Source organism: Hetaerina americana, unplaced genomic scaffold, assembly GCF_022747635.1.
Source record: "Hetaerina americana unplaced genomic scaffold, ioHetAmer1.1.p SCAF_37, whole genome shotgun sequence".
In the NCBI taxonomy this organism is placed as follows: domain Eukaryota; kingdom Metazoa; phylum Arthropoda; class Insecta; order Odonata; family Calopterygidae; genus Hetaerina; species Hetaerina americana.
The window spans coordinates 4795874-4814019 of record NW_027286952.1 but is presented as its reverse complement, the minus strand read 5'-3'; the positions used below and the strand labels follow the sequence as shown (position 1 = coordinate 4814019).

Below are 18146 nucleotides of genomic sequence, written 5' to 3'. Positions count from 1 at the left end.
ATGTTTCCAGCAGCTTGCTTGAATGTACAGCATTTTCGAAACAATATTTTTGATCTTCTTTGTCATCTAATTTTCGTGATCTCTGTTTTTTAAAATGAATCGAAAACGATGATCACAGTTCATAAAATAGGTCAAAATTATAGCTAAGCAAAACACTTTCCATTATATTTTCCATCTATCGGTCACATGAATCAATCTTTAATGACCAACAAACTTCTTAAATGTGTTCTCTTTATGAAATGTTAGATGCAAGAGCGAAATACATGTTTTATTTCGGATTACTCAATATATCATCTCTTTTTTTGAGGACATGGTAAGGCCCATAAGTACACGGCCTGACCTAGAGATGGCGGTAGTTGTTTTAAATATATTTCTGTATTAAAAATTATGCACTCCATAAAGCATACGTTTCAAGTTTAAAGACGGCACGTTGTTAAGTATTTGTTTGACAGCAATCAATAATGAACGTTTTCAGTGAATTTGTGAAAATGTTGAAAATTGGTCATCTCAATTTAATGCAATACTTTTATTTAAAAGACCTTAGCCAAACCAATATAAAAGCTGAAATGGATCCTAATCTGGGTGAGTCTGCTCCTTTGTTTACAACAGTAAAATATTGGGTATCAGAGTTAAAACGAGACCTTACGAGTTGTTAAGACGAGCATCACATTAGCCGACCAAATGAGTTGACGACTCCAGAAGTGGTGAAGAAAATCCACGAAGTGATTCTGGATGATCGTAGACTGAAAAGGTAATAGCTAGCAGACATTTCAAAAAGAGTGGTAATTTACTGAAAATGTGGACATGAGGGAGCCGTATGCAAGATGGGAGCCGCGTTTACTCACACTCGAGCAAAACCACGTGCCGTGAAGATATTTCGATTGAGTTTCACAACAACAAAGCAGAATTTTTGCACCGTTTTATAATTATGGATGAAACATGGGTCCATCGCTTCACACCCGAGGCAAGATAACAATCAAAACAATGGATTCAAAAGGAAGAACCGGCTCCACCGTTTCATTTGCAAACCAGGTCACGGCGTCGGTTTTTTGGGATGCTCGTGGGATAATTTTCATTGACTTTCTTGAAAAAGGAAAAACTATCAAAGGGGGGAAAATGCGAACTTATTGCAACGTTTGAGCGACGAAAACAAGCAGAGGTGGCCACATTTGGCTCTAGAAGAAAGTGTTGTTTCATCAATACAATGCACCAGCTTACAAATCCGTTATTGCAATCGCCAAAATTCATGAATTAAAGTTTGACTTACTACCTCATGCACACTATTCGCCAGATTTAGCCCCCTCGGATTATTTTCTGTTCGCAAACGTATAAAAATGGCTCGGTGGTCAAAGATTTTTCAACCTTGAAGAAGTGATATCGGTCGCTAATGGCTATTTTGAGGAGCAAGACAGTTCTTATAATAGAAAAGGTATCGAACCTATTGAGCATCGCTCGGAAAAGTGTATAGAGATAATAGGAAATTATGTTGATACATAAATAATTTTTTTCCCAAAATATTTGTTTTTTCTTTGTTGGGTCGGATACTTCTGGAGTTACGCTCGTATAATTGTGTGTTTTCCATGTATCAATCTCCAATACGTCATTAATTTAATTTTTTTTGGATTCTACTCTGTTGGAATTATCATTATTATTGCATACATTCTGAGGTCGTTGTCTACCTTGGTTAGTAGAAAGCCATCATGCTCATCATATACACTATCATAAAATATTTCATAAAGTTTTAATTTTTTATTATATTTTTACACATACTATAATTTGAAAATTCGTTACATTCTGATCCATGACTATATTATGCAACTCTGATATCTACATTTAGAATATGAATACATGGATATACATTTAAACAATATGGATTTTTAGTGATAAATACAGGAAATTTTTTGAATAACTATTCCATCTCTCTCCGTTACGGTTTTTCATTTCAGTTTAAAAGATTTATTGGATAAAAGTAAGCTCGGGTAAATTTTCTTTGCGTCCTTTCTTAATACGGCTAATCAATTGGTAATGTGCGTGCGCATGGCAAGCCTACGCTCACAAGCGCTATTACGAAGTCTTATACTACGAGAAATTTTGAATATTGAGAGGTACCAGAATCCCTCTAACGCCCTCTAAACTTTACAATGTTATAGAAAAAACTACGAAGTCTTCCTTTGACAAAAAATGCAGTAAAAATGAAGACTCCGCGTCGTTGATCGTCAGTGGAAATCAATCCTGTTCTACCCTGGATCTCCTCTCCTTTCTTCAGACTTCCTTTGCATACATGCGCTCAAATACGTACACGACGTGGGACATCCTTTGGAACAGAGGAATTCAGTTTTATTTTCGAATGAGGGGGAGGGAGGAGGGGGTGGGCGGGTTGGGTAAAGGGGGTGTGGGTCGGGAATGGACGGGATGAATTTGAAGGGCCCCCCGGGGATGGCTGGGTTTGTTGGCGGGGGGAGGGGGGAGGATGGGAGGGGGGCGGCGGACGCGGGAGGGGTTGGCGGGAATGGACAGGCATGGACGGGGATCTTGGGAGAGGTGCGCCCAAGGGATTCCCTCGCTGCAGGGTAAGTAGTCTCGGAAGGGTAGAAAGGGTATGAGGGGAAAGTGGAGCCCTTATGGTTGGGGAGGGTGGGTAAAAGACGGGGAGTAAAGACATGGAGAGGAGCTGGGGACACAACGCATCATTCCGTCACCAAGCCTTCAACCGTTGAGACCCTCTCCCGAGGACTCTGACGCATATACATATAAAAGTATATGATATGCCATACATATGTATGGACGTGTGGTGGCGGGTAAATTGAGAGTCAGAGAGAGAGAGGGAGAGGGAGGGAGAAAGAGAGAGAGAGAGAGAGAGGGAGGGAGAAAGAGGAGAGGAGTTGGGGACCGGGAGGGAGCGACGGTTCGTGAAATCTTTCCTCCCCGCCTCATCTCTCCCCTCGACTCCTTCCCCCCCCACCGAATCCTTCCCCAGACGATTCCCTTCTCTGTATTTCTTTCGCATTTCCACGGAGGGATAAAGACACAAAGGAAGGGGCAAGGAATGAGATTTTGCCGCTTTTTCGGGTCGGACCCTCGCGAGGGGATCGAAAAATTCTGCCGGATCTCGTTTTTTTTCCCCGCAGAGAGGGGTTTGAGGAGGGGTTGGGAAGGGGATGGAGTAGGAGATGAGTTTGTTTCTCAGCGAGGGGAGGAGGTTTGGGGAATAGAGAGGGAAAGGAGTCGTGGCGGGGGGTTAAGAGTAGGGAGGGAGGGGGGAGGACGGGGTAGTGTCGTAATGATGCCGGGAGGGGGAGGAGGATTGTGGAGAGGAGAGGGTGTGGGATGGACAGGGGAGGGATTGCGGTGGCTGGGATGGATGTCCCGAACGGGGGGTCGAGATGGCGGTGCGGGACCCGCGGACTCCAAATCTTTCCCGTCTCTTCATCCCCTTCATCCGTCCCTCGCTTTGTGTCTTCATCCTCCGTGCCAGCTTGTCACGTGAGGTCTATGTATTCCCTCCTCTCACTACCCCCTCCCACCAGGACCCTCTCCTCTTCCCTCCGCCCCGGGGCGACGAGGGAGAGGGAAGTAGCAAAGAGGAGGGGCCGAAATGGGGGGAGAGCAGTTGAAAATGTGGTGGAGGAGGCGAGCCGTGGGCGGGTGGGGATGGGAAGGATAGGATTGGAAGAGGTCAGTGAGGAGGTGGCGGAGGGGATGAGCGGGACGGCGTGAACAATGGAGATAAGGGAAGGTCCGGCGGCGACGCCTCTGTCATTGCGGGGCGGGAGAGGGAAGGCGGGAAAAGGGTTTAATGTTTTATGCGCCCGCTTCTCCTTCCCGTGCGTGCAAGAGCGTCTGCGTATGTCGGTTTTTATGTGCGCCCGACTTATTCCGTGTCTTTTCCCGGGCTGGCCAAACTAACTAATGTACGATCCGACCTTTCCCATTTGGTCGCCTGCCCCTCCCTGCCCGCATCCCTTCCAGGTTTTTCTCCTTAAAGGTTCACATCGTTTTGAACTTGGAGAAGACCTGATTGATAATTCAAGATGGGAGGCTATCTAATATCTATGCTTTGTTAAATCTTCCTTCCATCAGAGTACGGCTTCGTTGAGTTACGCTGTCATTGATGTCATGAAAACCTCAGACTTGTCATATTTGATGACCTTTTCCTCGTCGATTTGATTTCCTGTGACAGTGAGAATTTTAAGACAATATACTAGTTAATTGTCCCTCAATCTACTTAACATTACTATAAGAATGGTAATGAATATTATTTCAAAATTTTGGAGACAAATTAATGGGTCGAGGGAACAAAATTCGGTGACATACGTAATATTTTAGAGGTAACTGAAAAGGTCATTTAACTTGAGTTCCAGTTCTATGGTCCGTGACTAAAGGATCACTTTGCATTTTGGTTTTGTTTCTCCTCTCTCACAACTCTCAAGTGGTGGCAGGAGGGTTTGAAAATTATTATCAAGGTAAACTGAAAAATTGCTCAGTCGATTAAACTTCGAGACTTGAGCATAAAATACACACCTATCGTACTTATATTTCTAGACAAAAGTCTGGATCACAAGACAAATTAATGAAAATATATTATAGCATAGTTGGAAAATAAATCGAAAATATATATTAAATTTTGGACTACAACTTTGTCTTCTTTCATTGGTACCAGAAAAATAGCATCTTAATTATACTACCTTGATCAAAAAGTTCCCGGAATAACCAACGTGTGGCGCTCCCACCGACCGTAACTTTTGCAAATGTCAAGTTATGACACTAAGATTTAAAGGGAATATCAACAACAGATGTACCAATTTAACAAAAAAAACAGAACTCAAATCGGAACGATGGGAGCGCCACACGGTGGTTATTCCGGGAACTTTTTGATCAAGGTAGTATTAGTTATAACTAAACTGTGAGAGAACATGTAAACAGCCTAAAACTTGTCATAAGTTGGCGTTTTTACGGCGTAAAAATATATATCCTGTATTAAAATAGTGATAATGGTTGTCATTTCCGATAAATTTAGTAAATATTTTCCCTTAATATTTCTTGCCTGGTTATTTTAGTAATATATTTCAACGTAAAAAGATAAAGAGAAAGCTTTAACATATTTTGATAACATGCCGATTGATAACTAAGCTGTTGAATTTTATCAGCCGGGAATACGAAGTTAGAAATGATCTTTAAAGGTAATTTAATTAAATGAGTGAAATGATTGTGTTTTGTCACATACTACAGGTATATGAAAACAGTTTCTTTCGAAGTAAATAGAACAAAAAAATCAAAGCAATGGGGGTGAAATTTTGACAGTTGATCAAAATTGTAACTTTGTTCTATCTGGTATCGATATTAAAAATTTTTCGCGACTGCAGATTACATCAATCCAAATGCTACCTTATCTCCCAAGTGGTCATGGGAGCACACTCCAAAGCTCGCTCCGGGAAAATATAAAAGGAGGAAAAACAAGTAATAGATAGAGCGTTGATAGCTACAGGTACATCTAAATTAAACCCTATCTGCGTCCACTGGAGCGTGTTGCACGTGGTTTTAGGGCAGTGGCTTTCATTATACGGAAGAGTAAGTAGTAAAATAGGTTAGTGAAGGCGTTTGTAGGTGGAGTCAAATAGAATAGGATGTGTGTAAGAATGTTGTTTCTCCGCTCTATGACTCTAGGCCCACGTCAATCAACGGCCTGATGGATTGATTTTCTTTCTGCATGCACACGCGTTTCATTCCATCACTCGGGTGAATCGCCGGCTGTGGTTCCGCCCTAGGCATGCGATACCCGCACTGAGAATTACTATAAGGATAAGCTCGAACAATGGCCTGCGTGCATAATTTAAACTATGTTAAGAATAGCTGTAGTTAAATTATATCCCCTTACGTATGTTTCAATAATTAATCAAAGTGTGCAAATTAAACAAGTAGTAATGGTTGGAACGCAATCCAGGGTTAGTGCCGAAAGTAGAGCAATTAAATTTCCCGCGCCGTTCTTATTGGTTGAAGTGGGATCAAGCGGCTTGGATTAGGGGAAGGGGACCCTAAACGTTGCCAAAAACCTATCTCAGTGCTCTCCGAGCTGTGGGAGCTGAAAAAAAGGACTCGACGATCGAGCAACATTACGCGATTAAGTGCTGTGCTTACCTGAGAAAAAACCCTTGAGGAGACCAACAAAATGGTTCGGGAGGCTTACTTATTCGGGGCCTCTGCTCTGCCCTACTCACAAGTTTTGAAGTGGTTTTGAAAGCCTTTAAGGAGGGCCGAGAAGAGGTTCGCGACGATCAACGCTCTGGGCTGCCGTCAGCCAGAAAAACCAACAGCAAAGAGACTCGTGTTTGACAATTGCTGGACTCTGACCGTCGATTGAGTATTAAGGTAATTGCCAAAGAAGTGAACTTGTCGTCTGCTGTTTTGGTTCGCATTCTTACTTGTTGAAAGGGTAATAAGGACGAGAAAAGACATCTCCGCTACCTGGCAACTCCAACACGACAACTCGCCTTGCCACAACTCGCTACGAGTCCCCGAGTTCATGGCCAAACACCATTAACCAACGCTACGCCATCCCTCCCATATAGTCCTGACGTCGCCACAGCAGACTTCTTTTTGTTCCCTCGGATTAAGGAGGCAGCCCTGAACGGAACCCGTTTTTCGTCCAAAGAAGAGATCCAATCAGCCGTGACGAAGACGTTGCGTGAGATCCCCGAAGACGCCTTCCAGGGCGCGTACCGGTCATGGAAGAGTCGCTGAAAAAATGCGCAGAGGCCCAAGGACAGTACTTTGAAGAATTTTAAGTGTTTGTGCAAATCTGTTCAATAAATTACTTAAAAAATAATTGCATTAATTTCGGGACGCACCTTGCATGAATGTCAGAAAAAATGACTAGATCCTATGGCAGGTTGAAATACACTCCGGGACTTAATGTTAGAGTTTGATGTGTAATACTTTTCCTAATGTATTTCTTTGAGAAATACCCTGCAAAATTGACAATTTTTTACAAGAAATTAATTTTTTGAACATAAAATTTTCATTTTCTTTAAATCACGTTTAATATTATCCCTCCTTCGAGATTCATTAGGATATTTTAATGGAAACATCACATAATCGAGGTGCGCCGCAAATGTGAAGCTAGGTTAATTTGCAATTAACCTCAATAGAATATATAAGAAAAAGACAGGGTTGCAATAACTGGGTATTTTATTACTTGAGCTTCAATCGCAGGCGAAATGATTTCTATTACCGATTTTATACAGTCGGTGGCCCTAATATTTTTCCGTATTCCAATTATATGTAAGATTATCTTAATTAGTAAGAAGTATAATAGAACTAGGCACTGTTTCCAATGAAAATATTGTTTCTACAGACAGACATTGAATCTACTCCTTGGCATTTATTGGGGTGCATGCTTTTTTTGCAGGTTCTTTACATGTCTTGTATTTAAATATTTATTTAGAGTATAGAATGCTAGAAACGATAAGAAAGAGTTTCCGATACACCTTGCATTGAAAAAAAAGCTCGATATATTGATTGCCTTCAGTAAAAACCTGGCTGCCATTTTTCATTTCTAATTTTTCAGGAGATTTAGGTCTGCCCTCCCTATTCCCGACATATATGTGAGACTAAGATGTTTTTAGAATGTGAATAAATGCTCACCTAATTAATTGATAATTGGCTAAACTTAACATTTTTCGAGGGAATTCACTGGAAATTTAATTACAATTTTGAGATTTAATGTATTATTTATAACATATACTTGGTTTGTATAAAAAGTATCGGGAAAAGTTTTGAAAACTAAATTAATTTCAGATATTGCTACATTGCCTCAAAATTCATCCAACTACATCCCTTGAGCGTCCACACACTATTGTTAGCGCCTTTGTTAAGACCCGAAGGCTCTCTGGTCGGTGGATTCCGGAAGGTCCTTAAGGGCACGCGTGCAAGCTCCTCTGACGGCATTTAGGGTCCCATTGTGGTGTCCTTTGAGGGAGGGATTTTACTTCTGAGAATAATAAATACTCTGCTGTTTCCAAGTCGGGACTGTAAGGGGGTTGGGGAATCGTCGCGATGTCGTTGCAAGAGATCTTCGTAAGCAGACACTTGACTCTACTCTCTTGGTCGTCCGTCAAGACCGTCGGGACGGGTTGACCTCATTTTTCGCATGGGCAAATTTTGAGTGATAATGGTTTGCAATGCCATCTCTTCAATGCAAATATACGATCTGCGATCATGCGCGCACTTAACCGATGGTCTGAATCCAGCACCTGGCGCAATCGTGTAAGGAAAAAAATATCATGCAAACTTTTTATATAGAATTTGTAGACATACAGTTGTCATCCCGAAGTAATGAACATTATAGAAAAGTAATAAGACATTTTTGTATACCCTCTCAGAGGGAGTCATACCCTGTTTCGGTAGTCATGCCGCCTTCTACGAACGAAGAAGAATGCCATTTGCGGAGAGAAGATGACAGGGAGTCAGTTAGGAGCACAGAGGGGCCGGGGGGACTAGTGGAGGGGCGGGGAGGAGTGCCTCTGTAGTGGTTTGGAGGGAATGGGGACTATTGATTATCCCTATTCCTAGTTTGAACCGGACGTTTCAAAAACCCTTTGTAAACAATGATGAACTAATCTATTTTACGTGTCATTTGTAATTTTAAAATCGATTTTGAAGTTTCACATTTATACCTCGGTGAACATGATGTCACGTCTCTTTCATTTAAATATGCGTCACCAAAAATCTCATCTGTAATCGTCAATAAAATTTCATCTGTATGAAAGCAATTGAATTATACCCTGCAGATTACCAGTTCGTGATGCTTTGATCGTAGTTTGTGTTTTATTTTGCTTTATTTATTTACTTTGCAATATTCTGAAAACAACACTTCGACCTTTACATCAGACTTTGAAAATTGATTTAGCAATTCGACAATTACATACGCCCTAGCCCAAAGTGGAGGAAAAGCTACCTAACCGGGAATCGAATCCACGACCTCTTATGGATTATGCGTAAATGAACAGATTGCGCAAATTTCAAAAATATCCACCGCTATTTACGTATAATAGAATGCAAATTCTGATATTAATGCATATTATACATGTATTGTCAGGGTAATTTCATCCTAAGAACTAATTATATGCGTCCTCTCTGAGTAGAGCATTATTTGATGCCAAGAAACTGCGGGAGATGACAGAACAGTAACTTTTAACGGAGTCATCCGCTAATATGAATTCCAATGCAACTCTTTTTTAAAATATCAGAGCATAAGAGGACGCCTCCATAGCTTAACTGTCAAAGCACTCGATCGGACATTGAGGGTTCTGTGTTCGAATCCCGGCCAAGTCGAATGATTTTTACTCTCTGAAATTGTTACAGTGTGTTATTTGCTTTAAAGTTTTCCCTAATGTGTGACCAATATGAAATAAAAGCCAAAATGAGATCGTCCGTCAAATTTCAAGACCTGTATTGACATACATTTCATATGCCTTTGAGAAGGTATTTTTCAATTCTATAAGAACAGGCTATTATTTAAAAAAAATCCGTGCCTGGATTTAAACTAGGTGCATTATGGCAACAACAGGCATCTGAAACGATGCATGGACATTATAAATTTTAGAATGCTGCATTTCGGGAAATTCGTGATCTCTAGAAAGTGACCAAATAACGGAGAGACCTAGAAGTATGTAACATTGTATTGAGCTTGTGTTCCGACAGGGGCAAATGTCATAGACCATCGTAGATTTTATTGCTATATTCAATAATCCACTGCTATGATGGAAAAAGTCACAGAGTGAAATCCAGAAGAGGGCTTCATGTACCGATGGTGCATCGTCTTATAATACGTATGACCGAGCGTTTAAGCATTTAATGCGTTACTTCACCGAAGTAACTTCACAGAATCTACGATAATTCTCATAAAGGCAACTAACAGCAGCATATTTCGTTATGCTTCCGGTAATCCATCTATATTCATCTACTCTATTACAGATATGGAACAATTAACAGTGTTTTCTTTAAAACCTTAAATTATACTTCATAAATGCGAAATCCCTCCCCGGACTACAACCTTGACATGGTGGAAGGGCTTGTGCGTTCCGATAACCCCTAGAGCTGTGCTGGCGGGAGTAGTATCAATTACTCCTGGTAGTATCACACATGCCATACAGGTTAAATGCTAGGAGTCAGACGAAAAGTAATCCACGCAGCGTCTGTTCCTCAGTGAGGCGGCTGCAATGGCGTCTGACCCCAGTGGGGTGGCCAGTAAGTGATGGTGTCAAGTTAAAAACACTATTGAGGAAAGCAACGGGAGACCACCTCAATTATCATTCCCAAGATTTACATGATGGACAATGCAGACATTTTGAGTCCTGGCAACTACGGGGCTCGGCCCAATCGGCCGTGTGTCGTGCCCGGCAGCGGGGGAGGCAAGGCTTCCGCGGTCGTCATCCCACGAAACCCTTGAAAGGGTAAACTGGCGGGAGCAGGACGGAAGACGAAGGAGAAAAAGACCAAATTAGTTCGAATAGAAACGTGAAATGTTAGGACAATGATAAGAACAGGGAAACTGGAAAATATTAAGCGAGACATGGAAAGGGGAAAAATAGAAATTTCAGGTCTATGCGAGGTGAGATTGAGGGACAGCGGGGATTACTGGAGTGATCAGTATAGAATAATATACAGCGGCGGGGACGAGAGCCAACTAGGGGTTTCCATAGTATTAAATGAAGAGGAAGAAAGAAGCGTAGTCAACATAGAACAGGTAACGGATAGAATATTAATAGTAGAGATAAAAGAAGAACCGACGAACTTGGTTATTATTCAGGTATACATGCCACCGAGCAATCATAAGGAAGAAGAGGTCGAAAGGATATACGAAAAGGTTAGAGGACATAATCGCGTGTATTCCCGCAGGGAAACATTTGATGGTGCTGGCGGATTCGAATGTGACGGTAGGCGAAGGAAGAAGTGGTGATGAGGTGGGGGACTACGGTCTAGGCACGAGGAATGACCGCGGGGAGAAAGCAGTTGAGCTCTGCAGGAGATAGGGGTTAGTCATTACCAACACTTGGTTTAAACACCACAAAAGACGCAGGTATACATGGAAATTGCCAGGTGGCTCAGAAAGGTATCAGCTAGATTATATTTTAGTTAGACACATGTTTAGGAACAATGTGATAAATTCGCCCAGCTTCCCGGGAGCGGATGCGGACTCTGACCACAATTTAGTTGTTATGAAATGTAGCGTACGTTTCAAAAAGATAAGGCAGGGGCGGCGGGTTAGAAAATGGAATGTAGAAGCATTAAATGGATTGAAAAGGAAGGAGTACAAACAGACGGTAGAGGAAATTATGGAGGATCCTAGAGGGCTAAATACTATCGAAGAAAAATGGGAAAATATAAAGAAAGGGTTGTCTAAAGCCGCAAAAGACACTATTGGAACCGTTAACACTAAAAGGACTGGGAAACCATGGATCACGGATGAGATGATTACAAAGATGGATGAGAGGAGAAAATGGAAGAATGTACACACCAAGGTAGGCAAACTGAAAATGGAAGAATGTAATTAGAGAATTAGGCAAAATATAGTTCAAAGAATTAAACAATAAATTGAGGCTGGCAACATATAGGGCAAGGGAGCTAAAACTAAATAAGGCCGTGGGGGTGGACAACATTCCCTCGGAACTATTGAAATGTTTAGGAAAATGTGGGAGAAAGAGGCTATGTGGGTTGATTCGTGGTATCTATGAGGAAGGAATCTGGCAGGAAGTCTTAATGAGATCAGTTTTAGTTTCTATTCCGAAAAAGGTAAAGGCTACATCATGTGAGGACTACAGGACAATAAGTTTGACATCCCACGCAGCTAAAGTTGTTCTCAGGATGATAAACAAAAGGATAGAGAGTAGTAAGAAAATACTCTAAAAAAAACTAAACTCTAAAGAAAAAACTATGATATGGAGGGTAGCTATGTACGGTGCGGAAACGTGGTCATTGAAGCAGGAGGATAGACGTAGATTGGAGGCTTTTGAAATATGGGTGTGGAGAAGAATGGAGAAGGTGAAATGGACAGAGAAGAAAACAAACGAGGAAGTACTTGGTATTGTGGGCGAAGAGAGGGGCTTGTTGGGAGCAATCCTATGGAGGCAGGATAAGTGGATGAAGGGGGTGTTGACCGGCAGTGGGATGTTGAAGACTGTGATAGAGGGTAGAATGTTGGGCAAAAGAGGAATGGGAAGGAACATGATAGGGATGTTGGACGGGATGAAGGGAGGAAGAAAGTACTCAGAGATGAAGAGGGACCTGATGAAGAGTAGGATACTGGAAATCGTATTTTGTTAGGAATCACATAATATTTATTTAGGAGCTGTGCCCATCCAAAAACCTACCTTAACCGGTAGATTACATAATAATAATAATAACAATAACAATAATAATAACAATAATAATAATAATAATAATAATAATAATAATAATAATAATAATAATAATAATAATAATAATAATAATAATAATAATAATAATAATAATAATAATAATAATAATAATAATAATAATAATAATAATAATAATAATAATGATAATAATAATAATAATGATAATAATAATAATAAATTCAAAATTTTCGAAACTGATCCGGTTATTTTTTTATCAGTATTATAGTGCATTCACTTTCGATATCGATAAAACGGGATATTCATTCAACTTCATAAAAAATGAATTATTATTTGTTTCGTATGATAAGAAGTTTCTTGAACTCATAATTAGTAGTCGGTTTATCTTACTTCATATTTTACGCAACTTGAATGATTTTTTTTCTTTCCTTTCCCTGTTAGGAGAGGAGAGTTTTAAACCTGTATCCTCTTAGCCATTATTCACCATCTTGGTCTTATGATTAGGTATTGCCCACGACCCGGGGCTTATCCACCATACATGCCCTCGGATGGGGATTCTTGGTTAAGTGGAGTGAGGTGGTGGCTGTAGGTGAATCTTGCGTCGTGAGTCAGAGAGGCTCAAGAGAGCTTTGATGGCTGGCTGTGCGTCAGGTGTACGTAGTGGAGCACCCTGGCGCTTCGGATTCCGTTCGCGAAGACCTCGGAGGTAATGGAGGCGTAGACCGAGGGAGAAAGGGTGTGGGTATGTGTGTGTGTGAATGAGGATTAGCCGCGTGCATTAGCGGGTTTTGCACGAGGGAGGGGGTTGGGGAAGGGGGAGGAGTGAAAGGAGGTGGAAGCCATAGGGAGCAATAGGCAGGGAGAGATATAGAGGGAGGGAAATAGAGAATCAGTTACTCTTGATAATAACCGTCGAGTGAATATCAGTTGTGAAATATTTAAACTCAAAGTTTGCATAGAAATCAAACATAGTATAACTTTATAATACTTAAAATATATTTTGGACGACAAAATATTCTTCTTCAACAGAATCACCAGATCAATTCAACATTACTAATGCAGGTTATTATGAATGCGCCTAACGATATCATAATAGGTAGAACACTCTTAGAGCAGAACAGAAAACATATTGTGAGATTTTATTCAATTTATTTTATATCATTCATAAATAATATGCCATTATAGGCCATATTTTTCATTTAGCTCAGTATTTGTAATGAAATTTATAGACAACTCTGGATGAGGTAGATATCTGGAAAACTGTCTGACAATTAAACCTTGCAGAATTATTAACAATCATTCCAAAGCCACATAATTCATAGTACGTTCAGTAAGTAATTCAAAGTAAGTAGAATTTAAAAAGTATTAACGTGAATAATAATTAACTCCTTAGTCTGTCGCTAGTTACTCGGTGCACCTTTCCCGTCTTCTACTCTGACTTGTTTTATCTGGTTGATGTAAAAAATTGAGGTAAAACCTATTCCAAAACTCCCACATTCTCCATTATTAAATTTAACTTAGCGTGCTGTTACTTGTTGAAAGCATTCGTGAAATTCTTAAAGCGAAAAGGGTATCCTCTTTATGAGCTGGTTTCACTTATTATTTGGTTTTTTATTGTGATTTTCATCAAACAAATTCGTCGAAGAGGCCCCTTTCTCTTCTTAAACTCAAATTTACACTCAAATAACAGACATTGCAGATATCAATATCATTAATTGCGTATTGTTTTATGTTCCTGTTTGAGAAATTAATTTTTCGATCCTGTAATACTTAAATATTAGCGGTTAACTTTCCATACTTCAACCTTCCATTCAACTTAACCCATATATTAATGTTTCCAACTATTTCGTTCTACTATGAGGGTACTATTCGATTCAACTTCGAAGTCATTAGGGTGATACCCTAATGACTTCGTTGTTCGCCCTCATTTTTCCTGCAACTTGTTTCATTTCGCTCTTTAGTACTTCTGGTCCAAAGCCAATTTCACACAGGTAATATTTCATTTTTATCTCAAAGCTGTTTGTCATGATTAATTTCAAATGGAGTTTGAATTTTTATTATTTAGAATTTTAATAAATATACTATCAGTGTGGGTCGCGGTAGTCCAGTGGGTAGAGCTGTACTCGCTTCGGCGGTACATATACTAAAATTGGAACGATACAGAGAAGATTAGCATGGCCCCTGCGCAAGGATGACACGCAAAATCGTGAAGCGTTCCACATACCAAGCAGGGAATAGTACATCTGCTCCGTAGTATCAAAGCACACAAGGCACCTGGTCCGGAAGAAATACCTGCTAGAATATTAAAGGAATTAGCTGGCGACATTGCCCCATTTTTACATATTGTTTTTCTAAAATCGATAGAAGAAGGCTCAGTGCCTCGCGACTGGAAGCTAGCCCATATAACTCCCATCTATAAAGGCGGCGATAGGGATAAACCAACCAATTACCGACCCATTTCTTTAACATCGATCTCTTGTAAAATATTGGAACACGTTATTGTCACTAACATTATGAAATTTCTTGATAGTAGGAAAATACTAATCCACAACCAGCACGGATTTAGGAAAAGCAGATCTTGCGAAACACAACTTGGTCTCTTCATTCACGATATACTTAGATCGGGAGTAAACAACACCCAAGTCGATGCAGTATTCCTGGATTTCAAAAAAGCCTTCGACAAAGTCCCACACAATAAATTGTTACACAAACTTAAATACTATGGGATCAATGAGAAAATAATTAATTGGATTAGGGACTTCTTGTCAAACCGCAAACAAATAGTAGTCATAGATGGGTTTTGCTCAACGGAGAGAGAAGTTACTTCGGGCGTCCCCCAGGGAAGTGTAATAGGGCCTCTTCTGTTCTTAATATACATAAATGACTTAAGCACACACGTTAGTAGCAATCTAAGGTTATTTGCTGACGACACGGTGATATACAGGGAAATAAGGAGCCAACTAGATCGCGAGCTACTCTCTAGAGACTTAGACAATATCTCGGGATGGTGCAATAAATGGGGATTAACACTTAATATAGATAAATGTGCAGTTTTGAAATTTTGGAATAAAGGAAGCGAGGAACAGGATATAAACTACAAAATAGAGGGTTCAGTATTGACTACGGCAAATCAAGTTAAATATTTGGGGGTTGTTCTAACACCACGCCTTTCATGGGGAGCACATATCAGGACAATATGCGGATCAGCTTTAAAGAAACTTGGCTTCATAAAACGGGTGGTGGGGAAATGTAATGAAAAAGTTAAAGAGAGGTGTTATTTTGCTCTAGTTAGACCTCATTTGGAATATGCCGCAAGTATTTGGGATCCGTGGGAGAAAATTTGGCAAAAAGAATTAGATAAAGTCCAGAGAAAATCCGCTAGATTTGTTAAAAATTGTTATGATAAAAACACAAGTGTGACAGGTCTCTTAGGGAATTTAGGCTGGGAACCACTTGAAGTGCGGAGAGAACAAGCGAGGCTTAGACTTTTAGAAAGGTTCAGAACAAACGAGTTTAAATATGACACTGAAGGAATTATAATGGCCCCACACTACTTAGGTAGATCAGACCACAAAGATAAACTAAGGGAGATAGATTCCAAGACAGATAGGTACAAATACTCATTCTTTCCCCGAACAATCAGTAATCATAATAGCAAGAAACCGAAGTCACTTTAGAAATATTAAAAACTTTGAATTTACAAGTCGGCACAAAATTAAACACTATAGAGATGTTAGGTATACTTTCAGGTGCATGTGTATGTTAGTTGGTAGTTTGAGTGTTTGCATGTGTGTGGGGTGTAAGTGTTCATGCATGAATGTATGCCATGTTTTTTTTTTTTAATATATGATTTTGTCGTTATTGCATGCGATTTTTTTTTTATTATTTTTCTTTTCTAAATTATGGGTGGTGTCCTAGCACCCCCCGCCACACGCCCTTGCGGCGGCTTGCGGGGTATTGAGTAGATGTAGATGTAGAGCGTTTTACTGCTAACCGGAGGGGCCCGGGTTCGATTCCGGGGCAAGGCACTTTGGGTATCTCCACCCAAGATATTTGATTTTTCGGGTACCAGATATTCCTGGGAAATCATAACCGGGACAGGGAAAGTAACTGCCCTCCCTACCCTGATGAGTGAATTTCACACGCCGTCGGGTTTAGTACAGGGTGAACTCTACCATCACCTACCAAACCGACCTTAGGGTTGATTACTGTGTTTATGGTTTTTTATCCTACCAGTGATTTTTGTCACGGTATATGCCAACCTTCTTTTGTTAAACAAACCTGAAAATTCTTTCAACTGTTTTTATAATAGACCTGCAATAGCATTAAATAAAATGATAGCACAAAATATTATACGAGTGAAAAGTTCTATCGAATTTATCGATAGGATTACGAAGCTCGAATTGATTTATTCGTTACATTAGATTGTAGCTGTTTGGAAGGTTGGGCAACTTATTCGGGACTTGTATAGTCTAAAGCTTGCATGCCTCAGGGACACTGGTCCGTGTAGTAGATAGAGACGAATGGCCAGAGTTAGGCATGTTGAGAGACGGCTGTCCACTGTCTCCCATGGTTTTCAAAGTCCACGTGGATCAAATGTTAACGGAGGATGGGAAAAGCTAGAGATAGGAATAAAAGTATATAAGGAACTCATAAAAATACAATAGTTGGATTTGGTGGAATATCAAGCGTTATTTAATCAATCAGGCATAGACTATGCTCATGAAATCAGCGTGGTAGGTATGGGATGAGAATTAATATATGAGATACATTCATGACATGCATGACCATGAACTTTTCACTCGTATAATATTTTGTGCTATCATTTTATTTAATACTAAACGGTGAACTCAAGGTAAATGCGGCAAGTGTGCAATTGACTTGGTATGTATTCAGAGGCAGCAATTCAAATTTTAAATAAGTTCATTTCGCCTACACCAGCGTCTGAAGATTAAAACCAGCAAGTCACTTTCCACGCTGCTTCTTCTTCCCGTTGGAAGCAAAAAACTCCGCACGAGGCTAGCCGGTGAATATGCCGCGGATGAAAACTAAACTTTACAATTATTTTCTCGAAATAATTGTTATACGCGGAAACCATCGTGCACAAATACACTTCATACGTAGTTCTTTTTATTATGAACGAGAGAGTGGAACTCAATAGAAGTTTCAAGAATGTTTTTTTAAGTTATTTGATCATCTCCCATTGGATATGGCAGTTTACAGTCTTCACTTCTGCAAGTGCAGTGATTGGAACTTCCTAAATTGTCTTTCCTTTAGAATTTATTATCTACCCACTCAAAAATATTCTAGCTGTACTGTAAGGAATATTTATATCTTTTTTTAGAATTCTGTAGCATTGCAAAGGTTTTCGCTGATGATATATCTCGGAGAAAAGTGAAAAATCCAAAAAGCGTCGATTGTTACATCAATCGTTACTGCAGACGAGCCGAACATGTTTCAACTTAAACTGCTACCACTGAAATAATGTTTGAGTTACATCCGCATAAAATATACCAAAAATAAATTAAATTTAAAGCCACCATTTTTACATAACAGTATATTTTTCTCAATATATTACGTGATTAGCTTTATTGATCACATTTTTAAAAGGCCTCGTAAATAAACCAAGGTAATGAGTTCTCAAGAATCTGGGAGGCTAGATTAAATATTAAAATTAGAAGTTACAAAGCAGAGGACATTTTTTGAGAGACATGGGAGATTTTTTGGATGAATACGGTCAAAGTAGTATGGCGAGCAGAATAAGACGCGTTT

General features: G+C 40.0%; 1 non-coding gene across 1 annotated transcript; it reads left to right on the top strand.

Moving 5' to 3' along the window:
• Positions 1-14493: 14493 nt before the first annotated feature.
• Positions 14494-14600, top strand: LOC139691543 (U6 spliceosomal RNA). Its single transcript, XR_011701605.1, has one exon. It is a non-coding gene; the product is annotated as a U6 spliceosomal RNA (small nuclear RNA).
• The last annotated feature ends 3546 nt before the right edge of the window (positions 14601-18146 follow it).